Below are 21,653 nucleotides of genomic sequence, written 5' to 3'. Positions count from 1 at the left end.
TTCTACGCGGAAAATTTCATGCGATCACAAATCACAATCTCTACAAGCCTACACGATCGCGAACCTTCTCACATAATCGCGAAGCATTAAGCGCGTGGCCTAGCCCACGCGTTCGCGATGCACAGCCTCTTCGCGAACGCGGCCTAGCCCACGCGTTCGCGATGCACAGCCTAGCCCAACCTACGCGATCGCGGATGCCTTCACGCGATCGCATATCACAAAATATCACCGCTCCAACTTAGCCTACGCGATCTCAGATATTCTCATGCGATCGCGTAGAAGGAAACCAGTGACAGAAAACCAACATTCTTTAGCTGGAATGCAAAATCCAAAATTGATCTATTAGCCATCCGAAACTCACCCGAGGCCCCCGTGACCTCAACCAAATACACCAACAAGTCCTAAAATATGATACGAACTTAGTCAAAATGTCAAATCACATCCAACAATGCTAAAACCACGAATCATACCCCAATTCAAGCCTAATGAACTTTGAAACTTCCAATTTCTACAAACGACGTCGGAACCTATCAAATCACGTCCGATTGACCTCAAAGTTTGCACACAAGTCATAAATGACATAACAAGGGTATTCCAATTTTCATAATCGGGTTCCGAACCCGATATTAAAAAGTCAACTCCCTGGTCAAACTTTTCAAAAATTCAGCTTTTGCCATTTCAAGCCTAATTCCATTACGGGCCTCTAAATAATTTTTTGGACACGCTCCTAAGCCCAAAATTACCATACGGAGCTATTAGAATCATCAAAATTCAAATCTTAGGTCTTTTACACATAAGTCAACATCGAGTTAACTTTTCTAACTTAAGTTTTCAATTATGAGACTAAGTGTCTCATTTAACCTCGAAATCCTTCCGGGCCCAAACCAACTAACCTGGTAAGTCATAAAATAATTGTAAAGAATAAATTGAGCAGTAAGTAGGGAAATGGGATTGTAATACTCAAAACGACCGGCCGGGTCATTACACTGACACATTATCTAAGTTATCTTGTCATCGAAAGACTTCTTTCTTCTGATGAGAAAGTGAAACTACAAGCTTTAATCGCCATATGTGCTCTACAGCGGGGCCTTCAAAGGTGTCACAACTCAAAATATCACCTGTCGTAATGATGCCTATCTCGATACTAGGTAAGCCGACAACATCAATAACCCACAATTTCTTTTAAATATTGAAAACATAATAATTAAGTTAAGGGGGAAAACTCCCACCAATACTGAATATAAATTTACTCCCAAAACCCGGTGTCACTGAGTACATGAGCGTCTATATATTACAAGTCTGAAAAACGTGGTCTATAATAATTGGAGACCAAATACAATAAACAAATGGATTGGGAAGGAGAGACAAGGTCTGTGAAACATGGCAGCTACCTCTGAATTTTCGAAAAATCGACTGTGTGAAAGAATCAATACCCATTATATCCAAGATCATCTGGATCTGCACACGAAGTGCAGGGTGTAATATGAGTACAACCAACTCAGTATGTAACAATAATAAATAATGAACTGAAAGTAGTGATGAGCTTCTCAGCTAAGTCCAAATACAGTACTTTCCAACAAAAAAAGGTAGGCATGTTTTCAAGTTCAACACTTAAAAACTCCACAGTAATTTCATATCAATTTTGACTGAAAACAGAATAGAATGTCTTTTAGAAATTTTTCCAAATTATTGATATATGACAGCTGAAATGCAGCAATAATGAAATCAATGCATCCTCTCATAGAAACAGTCACTCAGTCCTCCCATTCACTCTTTCCTCACAATCACTCTTTCCTCACAGTGACTCATCACTTGGCACTCGTACTCAGTAGGTACCTGTGCTCACTGGGGGTGTGTACAGACTCCGGAGGGGCTCCTTCAGCCCAAGCGCTATATCAAGCCAATCATGGCATAAAACAATGAAACATGCTGCGGCGTGCAACCCGATCCCATAAATATCCTCACAATTAGGCCCTCGGCATCACTCAGTCATCAACCTCTCCAGTCTCTCGGGCTCAAGATGTCATGAAAATCAGCTCAAAAATGATAATATGATGCATCAATAAATAGCAACAGAGACTGAGATATGATATGAAATGAATGAACATAATTGAGTATGAAATTACAATTTGAACATATAATTCAACCGCAGAAATAACCCCAATGGGTACCAATAATAACATCATATGTTTCAGCATGATTTTTAATACGAGTCTCACCTCAATTTTTCCTAACACGTAGAGAATGTACGGATATCAACAGATAATTTAACTACACAGTCCTATGGAATTTGACCAAGTCACAATTCTTATGGTGTACGCCCACACGCCCGTCACCTAGCATGTGCGTCACCTCAAAACCAATCATATCCCGGGGTTTCATACCCTCAAGACTAAATTTAGAACTGTTACTTACCTCAAACCGTGTAATCCTTTATTTCTCTATGCCCTTGCCATGAGAATTGGTCTCCTAAAGCCTCGTATCTAGCCATAATTAGTTTGATTCAGTCAATACCAATTATTGTAATTGATTCCACAAGGAAATATTAATTTTTCAATAAAAATCCGAAATTCACTCAAACATTTCTAGTGGGGCCCACATATCAGAACCCAACAAAAGTTACAAAATATGAACGCCCATCCAACCACGAGTCCAACCATATAAATTTCACCAAATTCCGACATCAACTCGACCCTCAAAACGTAAGTTAAAGTCTTTGAAGATTTCTACCATTTTTAACTCAATCTTTACCCATTTGAACTCAACAATCTTTTCCACAAACCTTATTGGTATGTGTATGTATAACTAATACTTTCACACCCAAGAATCATACTCTTAATCATCCATCTATTACTCCAAACTCGAAATTGAAGAATTGGAGAAAGAAATTCTTACCTCTTTGAAGCCCTTACAAGATCCTTGTGAAATCTTCAAACCTTGAATAAGAATTGATAGATAAATGACTAAGTCTTCACTTTCTCTCTCTAAAATGCTCTCACCTCTTTCTAAAATGTCAGATGAAACCGTTCAAAATGACCCCCAATAGTGTTTTATAGGAATAGGGTCGGGTTTATAAAACTAAAAAAATTAAGCCTCGAAACACACTCTGCGGTCTCATATACAACCGCATAACGCTTCTGCGGCTCGCGAAATGGCCGCGAAATGTGGCCTCCGGAACTGGGCAAGGCTGCCTCAGTATATGGTCGTTATGCGGTCCGTAGACCTGTTCTGCGATCGCATAATGCACCGCATAACTGATTTGCGGTCGCATAATGCGCCGCAAACTTTCCTCCACACTTGCCACACTTCTGATTCACTCTACGGCCATTATGCAGTCCGCAGAGTGATTCTGCGACCACATAGTGGGCCGCAGAAATGACCATTTTCCGGCAAAAATTTTTCTCAAAAATTTTTCTTTACAAATCGGTGCATTGTTCTACCTCGTCACCACAAAGCCTTAATTTCCTTAGCAAAAATTTTCCGGGGTCATTACATATAAGTCCACATCCGGGCAACCTTTTCAACTTAAATTCTAAATCTTGGAACTAAGTGTTCCAAATCATTACAAAACTTCACCGGACCCGAACCAATTACCCCCGACAAGCCAAATAACAATCATAAATCATATTTTGAACCGTAGATAATTTTTGCAAATTTATTATAATATTTATCTCTATTTTGCGCCCATTAATATTTTATTACCCGCATTGTATAATTTATAAAATTTTACTCTCTTTATTCTCAATTTTGTAAATAGATTGAGTTTTGATTGCTATTAATAAAATTATTGATACGAGTAAATTATTTATTGTAATTTTTATTTTTCTCATTTATTTTACTATTGGACATCATTAACTTATATGCTTGCTTACTGCTTCTCACTTTTTTTGGTTTCGAAAAATCTTTTTTAATTTGTCTATAGGTAAGTTAATAACATAAATTAAAATGAAAAATATTATTATATTAAAGAATTAAAATAAGAGATAAAATTCTAGAGGGTAAAATAGGTATTTTAAGAAGTCACTTTTGATATGAGGAGCAGAATGGGAGTACATGCGGATTTCAATGAACATGACATGCCTTTTGAACTGGATTCATAATCCGTGTAAAACTCATCACAACTTTGCCCGGAACTGGGAAACCTTGCCCAGGACTATGTCAATGCCAATGGCTGTGAGGATCCTCTTTTCGATCAATGGCGCCCTTTGCGGGTTTTCACCAGCTGACCTCTCTCATTTCTCTTTTCACCATCGCCTTATAGTGCTCTTTGCGAGTTTTTCTAACAAAACTCTCTCATTTTTAATTTCTCTACTTACCATCGTCTTACGGTGCCCGTGAGGGTTTTCAAAATTAAGACTCTCATTTTATTTTTCTCATTTTGTTGTATCAGATCCAAATGATTATATCCTCCAATTCTTAAACATTCTCGTTCATTGATCGGAAGGACTTGAAAAGGATTTGGATTGAATTATAACTTTGGAACCTTTCAGGCGAAATCATCGTCGAACCATTGTAACATCTGCCCTAGTTTCAACTTTTGGGGGAATGTAGATTTTTGTTTTGGTGTGACTGAACTCCAGAGAGAGACTGCCTACGTATCATTTCGGAATGAAGTCGAACGTAGTTCAATTAACATGAACTTGTTTGGATTTTTGTTTTGTTTTCTTTTTCTTTTTCTTTCTCTTTTTTTGTTCTTTTTTTTCCTCTTTTTTTTTTCTTATTTTATTCTTCTTCTTCTTCTTCTTCTCTTTTTTTCCTTCTTTGTTTTGTTTTTCTTCTCTTTTTTCTTTCTTGTTTCTTTTATTTTAATAACGTCTTCAAGTTCCAAAGAGGGTAATCAAAGAAAGGTAACTAGCTCAAAAGGGTTAGCAAATGTGTTAATGATGTTTGGATAGCGAGAATGAAAGTCTTCATCATCCTAATCAGAGAACATTAATGCTATATAGAGGGTCATGTGTGGACCTTTTCAATTTGGAGCCAATTTTTCCTTTAGCTTCTTCATGAGATGGGAGGATACATCTCAGAATGAGTTGTCCTATTTCAAATTTCCCGGGCCTCACTTTCTTGCTATAGACACGGGCCATTCTTTGTTGGTACAACTGTCCGTGAAAAACTACGGCCAATCATTTTTCATCAATCAATGTCAATTATTCCAAGAGGTTCTGGACCCAATCTTTATCCTCAATCTCCTCTTCAACAATGATACGAAGAGAGGGAATCTCAACTTCGTTCATATTTTCTATTTATTTTCTTACAAGACTTGTTTTCAAAACATTCTGTTTCTTGATTCATTATTTCGGGGTCTGACATCGTCTTAGGATCTGGGTGTGATGTCCGCAAGCATGTCATGTCATTAAAATTTACATTAACAGAACTGAAAAGAGAATAAGAAAAGTGGCAAGATTAAGAAACGAGACATTCCTGGACAATGAAATATTAATTTCATTTGATTTTGATTTTTTATTTTTTTAATTCTTAAAGATAGAATGGTTTACATAAGAAATTAATACAATAAAAGTAAAATATCTGGATTACACCCTGAAATAATCCGGATGCAGAAAGGATAGCAAGACCGGCTACCGAGACTCCTGTCTGACATTTTTGGCTTTTCTTCTGTCTCGGCAATGGCTACAATGGACTTCAGTGCCAGATCAAATTCCCCATCATCACAGATCATTCCAACTACTGGCCCATTAGTATGAGTAAGCAGAGGATTGTTCGTCATATTAGGGGACTCTTCATCCCTAAGCACTATTGCCTTGACCTCAGTGAGGTCTTCCACTGATCTTTTAAGAGTCCAACAGTCTCAAGTATCATGTACCACTGCTCCAGAGTAGTATTCATATCTAGCATCAGCTCAGTGCGAGGGGGACTCGGGGTTTGGCCGTTTCGGGGCCACTGGCTGCAATAGACCTAGCCTGATTAGGTTTTGAAACAAACTTGAATACGATTCAACAATAGGGGTGAACTGGTTCCTTCTGAGGGGCTCTCTTGGGCTAGGATTGTATTGGGGAACATTTTCTGGGAGGTGGAGCTCAGTTTTGCATATAATATTGTGATCGCGTGTAAGGTTGCACGTTCATCACCGCATAGGGAGGCAGTGACATGGTATAAGCAATATCTTGATGGCAATAATAGTCTTGCGGGACCTTAGAAAGCATATATGATTGGTTGAATAACCTGCGGGGGGACCTCGAGCTCAAAGCCATCATGGCTCCCTCTTCTCTCCCATCTCTATTCATTAAACCCTCAGAACCATTCTGAACGGCCTGTGATGTGGCCTTAAAAGCAGCATGACTCAAGATTTAGCCCGTTTTAAACCATTTTCAAACATCTCCCTAATTTTGATAGCCTCAACGAATGGTTTACCCATAGTGGGCATCATGTTTTGAAAGTAGTACGCCTCTTGGGCCTGTAGGAACACCGTAACCATTTCTACTTCGTCCATTGGAGATTTTACCCTTGCTGCTTGCTCGCGCCATTTGACAGCATATTCATGGAAACTTTATGCGATTTTCTTTTTCAAATTGGACAAAGATTTTCTGTCGGGAGAGATGTCCACATTATACTGGAATTATCGGACAAAATCTCGGGCCAAATCATCCCATATGTGCCAATGGGTGATTTCTTGATCCATATACCACTCGGAGGCAATTCCTGTTATGCTTTCTCCGAAGTAGGCCATCAAAAGCTCTTCCTTTCTACCAGTCCCTCTCAACTGAATACAATATCTCTTTAAATGGGCGATTGGGTCTCTATGCCCATCATACTTTTTGAACTTCAGCATTTTAAAACCAGAAGGTAAGTGAAGATGGGGAAACATACACATGTCGGAGTATGAGACTGTGATGACCCGATAAGTTATTTTTAATTTTAACCTTCATTGATGTATTTCAAGATCTTGTATAGCTCCATTCAGTATTTCTCGAATTGCGTGCGCTGTCCATATATTTTTAAGGAAAGCCTTTATGTGAAATATTAATAAAAATATGAAATAGTGCTTTAAAACTCACTTAAGTTGACTTCGGTCAATATTTTAAGCAAACAGACCCGGATCGATCTTTTAATAGTCCCGATAGGTCTGTATTGTGATTTGGGATTTTGGCGTATGCCTGGAATCAAATTCGAAAGTTCATAGCTCGAATTATCGCCATTTGATGAAAACTAGAAATTTAAAGGTAAAGAATTCCTAAATTTGACCATAATTAGATTTTGTTGATACCGGGTCCCGATTTAGATTCTAAAAGTTCGATCAGCTTTGTAAAAATATTTATGACTTATGTACAAAATTTAAAGTTATTCCGAGGTGTGTAGGCACGTTTTCCATTAGTTTTTGAAAAACAAATAAAAGGTTTGATTTTATAAAGTTTGAATTTCTAAAGTTTGACCGGAGATGTGACTTTTGAGGAAACGACTCCGGAATAGAATTTTGATGATATCAATAGCTTCGTATGGTAATTTTGGAGTTAGGAGTGTGTCCGGATATTTATTTGGAAGTCCGTAATAGATTTTGGCTTGAAATGACAAAAGTTAAAAAATGAAAAGTTTTTAGAAAGTTTGACCGAGAGTTGACTTTATTGATATCGGGATCAAAATTTGATTCTAGAAATTGGAACAAGTCCATTATGTCATTTAAGACTCGCGTGCAAAATTTGAAGTCATTCCGGATTGATTTGATACGTTTCAGCGTAAATTATAGAATTTGGAAAATTCATAAACTCATAATTCGATTCGAGGTGCGATTCGTAGTTTTGATATTGTTTGATATGATTTGAGGCCTCGAGCAGGTCCGTGTTATGTTATGGGACTTATTGATATATTTGGACAAGGTCCCCAGTGGCTCGGATGAGTTTCAGACGGGGTTCAGATCATTGGCGCCTTGTTGAAGCTGCTGGAATTTCTGTTGGCAGAAGCTGTTTTTGGCAGCAACTAGTGCAATTATACTGGGACTTTGGAAGCTTATATCTCGAAATCTATAGAGAATATGGAAATTTGCAAAACGTAAAAGTTGTAGCCCTTTGATTCTAGTTTTCAGAAAGATAAATCATTCATCATTTGGACATTTGTGTATAAAGTTATGATAGATTGACTGAAGACTAGTACTGCAGATTTTGGCTACAACAGTGTGTATTGTCAGATTTCTGATGCGCAGAGCTGACTTTGGAAGCTTATATCTCGAAATCTATAAGGAATATGGAACTTTACAAAACTTGAAAGTTGTAGTCCTTTGATTTTTGTTTCCATAAAGACAAATTATGCCTCATTTGGACATTTGTATAGAAAGTTATGGTCGATTGACTAAAGGCTGGTACTGCATATTTTGGCTACAGCAGTGTGCATCGCCAGATTTTTGATGCGCAGAGCTGACTTTGGGAGCTTATATCTCGCAATCTATAAGGCATTGGGAGATGAGCAAAACATGAAAGTTGTAGTCCTTGGTGTATAGTTTCCATAAAGGTAAACCATTTATCATATTGATATTTGTACAAAAAGTTATTATCGATTTACTGAAGCCTGATACTGTAATTTTCACTGAAATAAGTTGAAGTAGGTCGCAATTTTCACTGATACTATATTTCGGGGTTTCGGCCATTTTAACATATTGGGAGATATAAAGCTCGGATTGAAGTAATTTTTGAAGCTATTTTCACCATATGGATTGGGGTAAGTATTTTATATCCAAAAGTGATTATACTTCATGATTCCATGGTTATTTTCATCAATTATTAGTGAATCAAATGGAAGAAATTTGTAAAAGTTTTCAAAAAAAAAAATTTAAGATTTGGATGTCGATTCGTTATCGGAATTTGATAAAATTGGTATGGTTGAACTCGTATCAGAATGAGTATTGGGATAATTGTGTCTTATCTAACTTTGGGGGGGGGGGGGGGGGATCACCCCTTAGGAATTGGGATGATTGTGTCATTCGTGTTATGTGAAGGCCGTGTAGGCGAGGTGACGAGTGGTTACATAACCTATATGTGGTATTTGACCGGTTTGGACCGTTAGACTCCTTTTATACAATTGATTGTAAATATCGATTCATGGTTATATCTTTTGTTGTTAGAACTGTTTGTACGTGCTTTACTTGAGATTGTTAACACATGTTCCATCCTTGTTGACAAGTTCACCCGTATATGCTAATTGTTGATTGTAATCACTCGTTGAATTTATGCTTTACCTGCTACATGCCTTAATTGTTAATTGATGCTCATCAATTGTGCTTTGGCTTATGGATTGACATTTCCTTGTTATTTGATTTTGTGAGCTATCGTGTAGCCTTTTTCATTAGTTGTGATTTCTTTGTGTAGCTTCGTCATTTCTCTTGATTTTGTGGTATGTCGTAGTTGGTTGTAAATTTATTAGTAATTATTGAGAGGGATCGGGTTGCACGCCGCAATGGATATGATTTAATATTGATTGGGATCGGGTTGCACGCCGCAACGGATATGATTTAATATTGAGTGAGATCGGGTTGCACACCGCAATATATATGATTTAATATTGAGTGGATCGAGTTGCACACCGCAACGAATATGATTTAATATTGAGAGGGATCCGGTTGCACGCCGCAACATATATGATTATTATTGTGAGGGATCGGGTTACACGCCGCAACAAATGAACAAATATGAAATTATTGTGATATTAAGATTAATTCAGATTGTGATTCTCATGATGCATTTCATGCTAGGACGGTTACTGTGGTTTCACCTCATCGCATTTTGATCATAATTAATTAACTGTCAATTTATTAAAAATGGAGCAATATGGACTTCTTGTATGAGTCATGCATCCTATGTGATGTGTTAAGTTGATTCCAAATTTAGCAGAAGTAAATGAAAGAATTTTCAAGTTGTTTCACTGGTGTGTCTTTTAAAGATAAAACTTATATTTTATTCAGAGATTTACTACATTAGTCGGTGATTATATTTTTCTCTAATTGATACTTCACCTTTCTCATTATCTTATTATCACATAAATTGCGTGAAAATTTGTTATTATATTCTACCTTAATAAATTCTATATTTATCTCGTTATAACTGGATTAAATGCATTATTTTGTATAAATACAATATTTTACTGGATCTCATATATTTCTAAACTAAATTAAATTGATATTCTATTTGAACAACCATTCCACTATTTTACCTTATTTGAATCCTAAATTGGCTTAATGACTTATTTGATGTTTAACTGTGTTTAATTTGAAAATTATATTTAATTATGTTTAAATTATTCATTGATCATCTTGGTTGACATTGATACGGATATTATACTCATGGTAGCACGAGGATTTTGCCATGCAAAAGTGATTTGGGAGATGTGGGCACAAGATGCCTCCTGTGTAAGAATTGAAAGTTGTGAATCATGAATTGAGATTTCGAGGAGTGATACCTCGGGTAATTTAAGTTGAATTACATGTATCATAAATAATTTAATTGATTGATTTGTCATATGATTCCTTGCTTGAACCTATTCATATGTCATTTGTACTCTGACTATGTTGTTGCGTAACTACTTGATTGTTTTCTTGTTGGTATTCCATGTTCTCATTGTTGATTTGAATTGAAAATTCTTATGTTAATGGCCTTACATTGATATTCCTTCCTTGTTGGCTTTATGTAGTATTTTGTACAGGTTTATATGTCCGGTAGGTATCTTGACCTGGCCTCGTCACTACTCTACCAAGGTTAGGCTTGATACTTACTGGGTACTGCTATGGTGTACTCATACTACTCTTATGCATATTTTTGTGCAGATCAAGGTACCTCAGTGTTGTTGATAATATTGCTAATTGATTGGACATTGTTGTGGAGATTTAAGATATGCCTGTTGTTGCGTTTGCAGGCCCAGAGTCACCTTCTGATATTTTTCCTACACTGTTGATTCTATTCTAGAATATTTGTATTTAGAGATATTTTTAGTACACTCTGTAGAGCTTGTGACTTGTACTACCGATGTTTGGGAATTATAGGAAGTTTCTATTTCAGATTAATCCAGATGATTGGTTTCCTTATTATTGTTCAAGTTGAACTATTAAAAATGGCTAAAATTATTCTAATGTTGGCTTGCCTAGTAAGTGAAATGTTAGGCGCTATCACAGTCTCGAAGGTGGGAATTCTGGGTCGTGACAGAGACTCTTTTGGCCACTCAAGCCTTCCATGTTTTTCAGGCTTTGTTCCATGCTTTTCATATTCTGAGCCATTTTCTCTTGCTCGGGATTCTTGATAACCTTTTCTTGCTCCACCGAGACGTTATATTGCGGAGGTTGAGTAAATGAGTATGGGATCACATATGTATTCCCGGACCATTTGACGAAGGTCCTGTGACTTCGGAATGAACCAAAACTAACATAAATCGATTGCTCGTGTTAAGAGCAATCGATTCACGTGAGTTTGAGCCAAAACGAATCAAAAATCGTGAAGGAATTAGAAAGGAGATGGACCTAGTTTCTTTTTGGCTTTTTAGATTTGAAAATCAAGCAGTTCTAAGGAGATTTGAGGGGAATAGTTTTGGGATTTGAGGAGAGGGGAAGGTGGTGACCGCCTGGTGAAGAGTTGGGGTCGATTGGCAATGGTGCGCTAAGGTTTGTGGATGGGGAAGATAGAGAGAATAGGGGAAGTCTCTAGGGTTCGGGGGAGGGGGGGAGGGGTCTTTAGGAAAGTTATATGGGGGTGAAAGGGTTATTTGTGAGCTGTTAGATTATAGAAAATGAAGGGTCAAGATTGATCGTGCTCAAAACGATGTCGTTTGGAGCCGGACCAGTTTTAAGGGAGATTGGGTTTAGGGCGAATGTTGGACGGGTTTGGCTTCGAGTGAGGTTGGTCCAATTAAATTGTTGGCCCAGTTAAAAAAAATTAGAGCGGGCAACCTTGTACCTTATGTCTTCTTCTTTATTTAATTTCAAAATCACCACCTAGTTAAACACTAATTGAACCTACTTAGCAAAAATGACCTAGTTAACCATTAAACTACTTTAGATTAGTTAAAATTGAACTATGTAATTACCCATATGCAAAAGGAACTAAACTAATGTTATTTAATTTCTCATGATTTTCAATTATTAACTATGCAATTAATATATGATTAAATCCTAAACATGCAATTAAAATCTAAAATGCAACAAGTGAAAAGAAAAAATATATTTTTTGATGATTTTTTAGGATTTTAAAAATATTTCTAAATATGCATGGATGCAACTAAATGCAAATAAATGCAAACAAACAAATAAAGAGAAATTCCTAAAAAATTAAAAAGACACCGAGAAAGAATTATTTTTTGTGAATTTTTTAGGAGTAATTTAGGCAGGGCAAAAATTATGTGCTTACAAATATCACCAAAAAGAAGGAAAGAACTAGAAAAAAGTAGCACTGAGCTAGAGGTCATTCAATATTTGTTTTTTTTTATATTGTAATATTTTTACAAGACATGGATAAAGTCTTTAGCTTCATAACAAACATCTAGTTATAATATTTAATTATTTTGGTAAGCATTAGTTTAGTCTAATAAGATGCTAGCCATGTGTTTGTAATACATTACATTAGGTGTTGTTTAAAAAATATTTACTTACTAACATGAAGATTTGAGTAGTTTAATTTAAAGTTCTAAAATATTTCTTTTATTAAAAACTTAAAAAATTGAATTAAAAGTTTGAAAACTTAGAAATGGAGATTTACGACATTCTTAATGTCACCATATAAGAATATAATGAAGATTTTATTTATTTATTTATTTATGGAAGTGAGTTAGGTCTAACACACTCTTGGTTGAATTGGCATATAGGCAATTGCATACTTGCACAGTCTTACTAAAGGCAACCCCATCCAAACCAAACAAAAAGAAAAGGTTCGATGCTTCTCTCTAGACTAGATGAGGAAAGGCCCGTGTATGGGCCCAACATTATAATTTCAAAATTGTTATTTGTCGGTTCTCAGTTAATATTTTTTTTAAAAATAAATTATTATTATATCCATTTAATTATGGATAGAGAATGATATTGGGGATCACAATAATTGTTTTAATAAATAATAATTTACATAAAATTAAGCTATAAATTATAACATGTTTAAGTTGCTTTAATTAACATAAAAAGATTACGTGCTATGATACTCATTTTAACCTCCGGTTAATGTCAAACACAAACATCAAATTGAAAAATTGATATCAATGGTATTATTTTTCCAATGTATTTGAATATTAACAAGAGAATATATTAAAAAGTTGAAAGTGTCGTCTATATTAATAATTTTCAAGAATAAAAAGCATACGATTTTATATTCGGTAAACTAATCTAGAATACATCCAAATTGGTCTTGTAAGTATTTCGACAGTGGAAACAATTAGCTACTTGATGAAAGAAATGTCATTCTTTATAATATGATAAAAGATGAAAAAGAAACTATGATTTTACTTCATTTCTTGTATACATCAAAATTAAGAATTATTTTTAGTACAATAAGCAAAGAGAACTTCCAAGGGGATTTGCATTCCTAACGAGGCAATTAACTACTACAAAATAAGAGAACAATAGGCACTAAAACAAGTATTAACATAATATAAATTATTATTTTTATTATTACATATTTTTAATGATATAAATTGTAGGAATTCAATATAGCAGTTCAAATTATATTTTATTATAACTCATTTAAAATGATGTTAACTGGTGATAAAATAATAAATATTTGATAGAGGTCTATATAAATTATACGGATTTTAATTTTTTTCCTCAATTTAAGGAGATGGGAGAAATATTTTTATTAATGAAACAATATATAAATTATAACAGGTAATATTTAAGACAATTTATTGATAGTTGAAAACTTATTATGGAAGAATGGAGTTCAAACCATAAGGATTATATTTTTACATCAATTAAGTATATAAAAGATAGCTTCCAATACAAATCTCATTACTTAAATTAACTTTTGAGGTTTAACAAACTATACTTTTTAAAATTACTTTTGCATATAAAAATTTTTAGTTTGAAATCGCTTTGAAATAGTGTAGATAAATGAAACCATTTAATTTTCATTTTTAAACTGTTGTAAAATAGAATGGGTAAATATGAAAACCTTGTAAATATCTATCAATACTTCTTTTTATTGCCTTATTATTTAAAATTAATTTTCCTGTCCCTATGAAAACTTTTATTTGACTAAAACAAAATTAATCATTTTATCAAATGAGGAAAAAGGTTCACACTACTTCCTGTAAAGTAGTCTAATTGCAGTGACATACATTGCATTTAAGAAAAAAGCTAAGATGAAGAATACGGATGAAGAAGATAAGGTAGATGAAGATGATACCAGGTTAGTTACACCGGAAACGAGAATCCCCCCAAATCTAGGTTCTGTCCAATTGTTCCATTGGATGAAAGGAATGGGTAGTGCTCCAACTATATTACATGGCCAGATGAGGCAGGAATCAACGGTACCGGTGGAATTACAAGCTCCGATGGTAAAAATCCCTACATATCCAGTACAAAATGTGACTGATACGACTATAGTGGCTAGGAAATTAACATTCTCGGCGGGATTAGGGGCTCCACAACCAACCCTAGCTAACGTTGTCCAAGGTAATAGATCAGTACAACAAGGTTTGAAGTTGAACTATTATCCCCCTATCATTAAGGACTGAATAAAAATACTTAGACTAAATTACATAGAAGTTGAGGAGCAAAATAGGAAATGGAGGACAAACTTAATTGGATATGTAATAGGTGGATCCCCTCTATTCAAGGAGATACTAAAGTTTGTATATGGTGTGTGGCAATTTGTATCGACTCCATAGGTATTACTCTACGACGAATGTTACTTTATCTTTAAATTTGACTCTAATGAAGATAGAGATCTAGTGCTTCGAAATGGACCATACACCTTCAACAACAGGCCAGTGATATTGAAGCAATGGGAGCCAGATTTCCAAATGAGCAAGGAAGCTATGAACAATATCCCAGTTTGGGTAAATTTCCCTAGGTTGCCTATACAATACTGGACGGTGGAAAATCTGGGAAGAATTGCAAGCTCGATAGGGAAACCAATTTGCACAGACAAATTAACAGCTTAAGAAGCAAGGATATCTTATGCACGCATGTTGATCGAAATGGATGTGTCTCAACCATTGCCTGAGACAGTACTGATTGAAACTGCTAATGGCAAACACATGGAGCAACCATTGAGCTATGATTGGCAACCATCTTTCTGTCAAGGCTGCTTTCAAATAGGGCATTGTACAGGAGAATGTAGTGCACAAGCAGAAATGACACAACAAATTGGCCCTGCTCCTAAAGGTCAGGCAGGGACTAAGAAGCAACAAGGAGAACAACACAAAATAGGAAGAAAACAAGTCACTAAGTGGGTCGTAAAGCCAAATGCAGCCAAGGAAACTCAAGGGCAAGAAGTAAGAGCTGAACCTAATACTAGCAAAGCAACTACAACAGTAGTGACAAGGCAGGAAGAGGTTTCTGGAAGGACTGTACAGAATGAAAATGCTGAATTCTAGTTAGCCAAATCAAAAGGGAAACATATGCAAAATTCCAAGGTGAGAACATCAATAAGGGATGGTTTGTCCAATGAAAATATTGAAGCTATGTTGCACCAAAACAGATTTAGTGCACTGAGAATTCAGGAAAGAGAGGATGCAAGTCAGGCATCTAAGGAGGGAAGAGTACCCCTTGCTCAACCTCCATGATTATTAGCTCATGGAACATTAGAGGGCTTAATAAGCCCTACAAGCAGAAAGAACTCAAGGCTTTTCTGCTTAAAAATAAAGTAATAGTTCTAGCGTGCCTTGAGACAAAAGTAAAAACCTAGAATGAAAAAAGAGTTAGCAGGAAAGTTAGAAATGAATGGGAAGTGTTTGCAAATTACACACGGGCTCCTAATGGAAGAATATGGATAATGTGGAAGACTCAGCATGTAGCAGTCAGAATAATACTTGCAGGAGCTCAGCTGGTGCACTGTGAAGTCAGGGATAAACACTCAGACTTTACCTGTTGCTTAATATTTGTGTATGGGTACAACACAATAGCAGAGAGACATGAAATATGGGCTCAGCTAAGACAAATACATAGTACTATGGTGGAGGCTTGGCTTGTTTTATGAGATTTTAACACCATGATCTTTGCCACTGATAGAATCAATGGCAATCCTGTTAGTCAGACTGAGATAGAAGATTTTCAAAATTGTATTGCTGACACCGGGCTGGGACTGTTGAATAGAAAGGGCTACCAATGGTCATGGTGCAACAAAAGGGAGGCTGTAAACAGAATTTACAGTAACATAGATTGGGCCTTGGAAAACTCTTATTGGTTCATGAAATATAGCAGTATAGAGGCAGTGTATGACAGCTATGGGGTCTCTGATCATTCCCCCATAATATTGTGTACTGAGGTTACTAGAAATTATTTGCCAAAGCCTTTTAGACTGTTGAATGTGCTACTACAGGAGGAAGATTTCAACCAAATAGTTCAAGAGGTGTGGAATCAACCTATCCCTGGTTATACTATGTATTCAGTTTGGAAGAAACTGCATGAACTAGGAAGTAAAGCAAAAGAGATGAACAGAATTTACAACTCAGTGAAAAAAAGGGATAGAAAATCTCAAGGTAAATATGCAGAGGGTACAAAGGGAGATTGATGTTGATCTATTCAACAATAAATTAATACTGGAGGAGAAAGAGATATTAATGCAAATAAAGAAATGGGAAGGCATCCAAGAGAAGGTATATTGGCAGAAATCAAGGGTAATTTGGATATCAGCAGGGGATTCCATCACAAAGTTTTTCTATGCACAACTGAAAGCAAGACAGGCTAGAAACAGAGTGGCAACCATTTGTAATGAACTTGGTCAAAAACTGACTGATCCTCCCTTGGTAGAACAAGAGTTCATATCATTCTTCAAAAACTTGCTAGGAACAAATGCTACTGAAATGCCTTGCCTTGATGTTACAATAGCCAGAAATGGACCATGCTTGAATAGAGAACAACAACAAACACTTGTTAAGGCTATATCAGAAGAAGAAATCAAACAGGGACTTAAAGTTATGCCAAGTGACAAAGCTCCTGGTACTGATGGTTTTCCAGCTGAGTTCTTCAAGAAATATTGGAACATTGTTGGAGAAGAAAGCAGGCTGTCAAGGAATTCTTTAAAACAGGGAAACTTCTGAAGAATGTCAATAGTACTACTGTTACATTGGTGCCAAAGGTGTCCAGTCCCTCTTTTGTAAAAGAATTTCGACCAATAGCATGTTGTACCACCATATACAATCTCATTGCCAAGATCCTTACAACAAGGTTAAAGACAGTGGTGGACTTCATAGTAGGACCAACATAGTCAGCCTTCATAGAAGGGAGAAGCATATTAGATAATGTGATTATTTCCCATGAGCTGGTAAAGGGATATAACAAAAAATGAGTCTCGCCTAGGTGCATTATAAAAGCGGACATAAGGAAGGCATATGATTCAGTTGAATGGCCATTCCTACATATAGTCCTACTGGAATATGGGATACCTAACAAAATGGTTCAGTGGATAATGGAGTGTGTGACTACTATGAGCTATTCTCTGCTGATCAATGGTGGACTCACTAGTAGATTTCAAGCAAGGAAGGGACTGCGACAAGGGGACCCAATGTCCCCTTATCTGTTTGTACTAGTAATGGAGTATCTGAATAGAACTCTAAAGACTCTTAAAGATATCTCTGACTTCAACTTCCACCCAAGATGTGCAAAGCTGAACCTTACACATATCTGCTTTGCAGATGATTTGATAATGTGCTGCAGAGCTGACAAGATTTCCATTCAACTATTGCTTGATAAGTTTAACCATTTCTCGAAGGTGTCTGGGCTCATGGCAAATTTAGACAAGAGTTCTATCTACGTAGCTGGAGTGTATCAGGGATTCAAAGATATGATCAACGCAGAGTATCAGTTCAAGATGGAAGCCCTACCATTCAAATACTTGGGAGTGCCTCTATCATCAAGAAAGTTGACAATCCAGCAATGTATGCCATTAGTGGAGAAGATAACCAACAAAATCAAGTGCTGGACATCAAAGTTCCTTTCTTACAGTGGAAGACTACAGCTGATAAAGAGTGTCTTATTTGAAATACAAACATACTGGGGGAAGGTATTTCTGATGCCAAAAAAGATCATCCAACTAGTGACTACTGTGCGCAAGATATTCTTATGGACTAGCAGCCAAAACCCCTCAAATAGGGCATTGATTTCCTGGGACAAAATATGTATGCCTACTTCAATTGGTGGACTAAACCTCATCAACTTCTTATGGTGGAACAAAGCGGCACTTTGTAAACTAATGTGGGCTATACATACAAAAAATGATGCACTCTGGATAAAATGGATTCACACAGTTTATATAAAGAAGCAGGACTTCACTACAATGAATGCTCCTAGACAAACATGCTGGCTTGTAAGGAAAATGTTTGATACAAGAGATTGGTACCTGGGCATAGACTCCTTTGCCAACATCAACAACTATTGTAGGCATGGGCAATTCAATATTAATAAGACTTACACATTAGCGAGGCCTCAATACCCAAAGGTTCATTGAAAATCTTTAATACTGGGTTCAACTATACCTAGGCATAACTTCATTCTATGGCTGGCACTTCATCACAGACTTACCACTGTTGATAGACTAGCAGCTTGGGGGATACATGTAGCAAATAAATGTGTATTGTGCAACAATGAAAAACAGAAACAATGGCCCATTTCTTCTTTGAATGTCAATACTCAAGGACCATCTGGAGTACAATGCTCAATTGGTTGGGAGAGAGATATCTAGTTGGACTTTGGGAAGAGGAAGTCTTATGGCTGACGACAAGAACAAAAAATGGTAGGCCTCAAAATAGCATATTAGCATTCCTGTTTGCAGCCGTGGTTTATCATACATGGACAGAAAGAAATATGCGCAGATTTCAGGGGCAAAAGACTAATACCAAAAAAAGAATTCGAGATATTGTCCTTCAGTTACATATCAAAGGGCAACAAAAGACTAAATGAAAGAAGATATTAGAAGGAGTCAATAGTTTTCCTCAATGAATAGTTGATAGTATAAGTAGTAGAGGGACTATTGAAATGTAAATAACAATTTTGGTATTGTTTTTTTTTTTTTTTTTTTGAGTTTAGCTCTTTAGTCCAAAGGAGCTGTAATTATCTTTATTGGTTGAATAAAATCTTTTGATATTTGACATATATACCCTTGGTCGACTGCCTTTTCATTTTTATATAATAGAAATTGTTTGTCTTTCATTAATTTTAAGCAGACTGCTAATCTATTGCAAACCAAGCTCGTACGGTTTTTTCCAAAAGACCTCACACTATTAAAAGATCCTTACACCTTATATGTAAACTCTCAATCTTTTTAGCTACCAACGCATAACTTTGTTCGCACATCCAACACCCCTTCCCTTACCCTATATGTATAATAAAAAATCAGGTCAACAAACAATTCTTGATATGAAATGTGGTAAATGCATACGGAAGATTTGCTCGGAAAGGGAACACAGCAATTGTTGACTGGCTAAGGCCATTATTGTTGACTGGCTACGACCCTTCATGTTTTAAATAAGAAGAAAATGAATGTGACAAATCTACGCAATGATTTATGACTCATTATTAATGGTCGGTGTCCCTTAATTAGTTTGGAAAATAAGAAGAATTGAAACAAATGAAGTAAAATTCTCATAATAAGACAATTAAGAATATAAATATTCTTTTCTCTTTTTTTCTCCCAAATCTCAATGTCGGTTGGGAGCGTAGAATTTGGATAATAATAATGTTATTAGTGGAATGTTATTAGTTCCATTAATAATTGTTTTTCTTTTCAAACTTATTAATCCTATTAATTTAAATTTATTTCATAAAATACTTATTATGGGAGGTTTTAACCATCCATAACAAAGAGAACTCCACTTTTGTGATCTGAATTCAAATCCTTGATGTAACATTATAGTATTTTTTTGATCACTTATATAAATTTGTAGCACCGCCACAAATGGGAGGATAAATTTTCGGATCTGCACCCAATGTTTATACCAAACAAATGAAAGCATAACATATGTCTTGTATATAATCTGTTTTTTACTTATCTATGATTAAATGATATGCATTCACACTTTAAAGTTTAAATTATGAATATCATGGTTAAACTAATTGGTTTAATATAAATAATGTGTGGAAATATGATTTCCTGACGGCATTTATTGGTCGAATAAATCCTAAACAAAACGAATATTGAAATAACTCATGTCCCCCCCCCCCCCCCCCCCCCAAAAAAAAAAAGAAAATCATTCCTCAAAGCGAAAAAAATTGAAAGAAAATCTCAGTTGCAGCTCGTGAGCAAAGATTCCTGGCAACTAGTACAAAATCTTGTGATCTGCTAGAAATTTTATTAGTGTAGACTCATAGGACCCACAAAATATTCTACTAGACCACTTTATTATTTATTTATATATATATATATATATATATATATATATATATATATACATATATTTTGATTTTCCGGTAGGTGTTCGATATCGGGACAGAAAATAGAGGCGGATCTAGGATTTCTAGAACATGAGTGCACCACTGAAAAAACGAAAATAGAAGAAGTACCAAGTGAGACCCGATCCATGTTCCTTCAAAGAAATAAGTCACCATTCAACTAGATGCACCATTCAACATTTTGAATTACGAGGGCCAACAGATAATATTAGATCAATATTACCAAATATATACATAAAATATTTAGTTTGGTAAAAAAAATATGGGTTCATGTGCATCGTAAAAACAGCCTAAATCCGTCCATGTTGGGAAGTCCCACATTAGGGAGGAGGAGGATGAAGCTCGCTCTAACAAAAACGAGTTTATACCCAAAACTCAAACATAAGACATTTGACTAAGGATGAACGAGTACTTACAACTCTTTTTATATCTATCATATGTTCACATGTATTTATATCAAAATATAGTACATAACGTGACAATTTCAAGTGTTACAATTGATTTTTGCATTCTCTTTTACAAGTTTCTGCCAAGAAAGTTTTTTGTTCTTTTACTAAAGTAAATTATATATGTAGTAGAAGATGACAAAATGGTTGATCTGCATTTTAGATTCATTTGCTCATATCAGCCTACAAGATATGCAAAATGGTAGTAAGAAATATTTGATTATGGCTTAAATTCCCCCATGATCACAATAGTTAATACCATGTTAATGACATTCCTTTGTATTACTTAAAAAATATCTTCCTCTAAATAGAGGGTTTGCGCATCACATTGTAAGACTTGAATACATAGAAGAAATAAGAATCTTTGATCTCTTTCTCTCTATATCTCTTAATTAGCTTGTTTTTCTTATTCTATATTGTTGCTTTGAGCTAAGTTTCTTAATAACTAGAATTTTAAAGGCCGAATTAGACATTATATTAAAATTTTGAATTCGTCTCACACTAAATGGTATGATTGTCTTAATTCAAGATGCCTAAAAGACATCAAAATTACGTACCAATAAATATATATAATAAAAAAAAAGTAGAAAAGAAACAAAATCAAGAAAACGTATTCGCCCAATTCTCCTTCGTTGTTGATATAAGCAGAGGCTAGATATATTTACGTGGCAAGTCAGTTATTTTGTAAT

This window comes from Nicotiana tomentosiformis, chromosome 12 (assembly GCF_000390325.3).
Source record: "Nicotiana tomentosiformis chromosome 12, ASM39032v3, whole genome shotgun sequence".
NCBI classification, from domain to species: Eukaryota; Viridiplantae; Streptophyta; class Magnoliopsida; order Solanales; family Solanaceae; genus Nicotiana; species Nicotiana tomentosiformis.
The sequence above is the reverse complement of the archived record's forward strand: the minus strand, read 5'-3'. Positions refer to the sequence as shown.